A 1,239-nucleotide genomic window follows, 5' to 3' on the forward strand; every position below is an offset into this window, starting at 1 on the left:
AAGAGCGGATAATCAAGGAGGGAGGGGGTGAATTTCAGAGCAAAGAGAGCTCTACACCAGGCAGGCAGGCTGGCTTCAGCGTACATAGTTCAGAATGTTAAATGTTCATGCCAACTTGGTTTTCCCCCCTTTCTCTAAACGTTGGTTCAGGGGAAGCCTCTGTGGCTCAGTAGCATAGCCTCTGCTGGGCATGCAGAAGGTCCCGGGTTCAATCCCCGGCATCTCCAGTTAAAAGGACCAGGCAGTAGGTGATGTGAAGGACTTCTGCCTGAGACCCTGGAGAGCCGCTGCCAGTCTAGAGTAGACAATACCGACCTTGGTGGACCAATGCTCTGATTCAGTATAAGGCAGCCTGGTGATCCCCACCCCCCTCAATTATTGCACAAATAATTTTTTTTAATCCAGTAGTGATCAAGAAAACAAAGCTCGAGGTCTGTGTGGATTCTAATAAATCTCTGGGACAAGAGCCAAAAGTTCCTCAGACTTATCCCGTCCCACCTACTGACAGGATGGCAGATCCCTGTGACACACCATACTCTGACCAGAGCACGTTTTTTCTATGTGTCTAACACACTCACACTCACTCTTACACACAGACAGAGCAACTGGCTCATGCAAAGGCAGGAGGCAAGACAGATCACTGGTCGCCTCCTCTGCCTACTGAAGCATGCAGGGTCTGAGGGAGGGGAGGGGACTATTAAGACACCAGATCTAATGGTCTGGAAACAGGGGAAAGCGACGCCTCCCGCACATGTTGAACTTCTGCAGAAAATCCTGCCAGGATTGATGTGACACCCCACACACACACTGTTGCTCCATGTAATATGACAGAGAGAGCAATGGACTTTCCTGCAACTGTGGACTTCCCACTTTTTTGCACCTTTTCCCCGGGCTTTGACTCCGTCTGTCGCGCCTGCCACGGCTCCCACCACAAGGAACTAGCCCTCTTTCCTAGAAATGCTCGCCCCAAGGAGACCCAGACCCAGACCCGAGGCTCCCCGAGCCCAGAAGCGCGCTACGTGCCCGACACCTGTTCCCTTCGTCCCCACGACGCGCAGCACGAGGCGGACGCAGGCCCATTGGACACGAGGATTTCGACCCCCTTCCACTCTGCTGTTCTCGGGGGTCCATCCCGCTGGCGGAAGGGGGGGGGGAGGGAACGAACGCGCTCCCTTCTCGCCCGGGCAACCCATGCGATTCCTGCCCATGTCTCCTCAGGAGCAAGCAAGTCTTCCCCCC

The 1,239-nt window shown here is 54.5% G+C and overlaps 1 protein-coding gene across 1 annotated transcript in view; it reads right to left on the minus strand.

Moving 5' to 3' along the window:
* Positions 1 to 1,239, minus strand: part of SNCA (synuclein alpha) — a gene marked incomplete at its 3' end in the record, with an annotated part of 93,081 nt that overhangs the window by 91,633 nt on the left and 209 nt on the right. The window lies entirely within an intron of this gene.

Source organism: Gekko japonicus, unplaced genomic scaffold (genome assembly GCF_001447785.1).
Source record: "Gekko japonicus isolate JY-2015 unplaced genomic scaffold, Gekko_japonicus_V1.1 scaffold1528, whole genome shotgun sequence".
Classification (NCBI taxonomy): Eukaryota; Metazoa; Chordata; class Lepidosauria; order Squamata; family Gekkonidae; genus Gekko; species Gekko japonicus.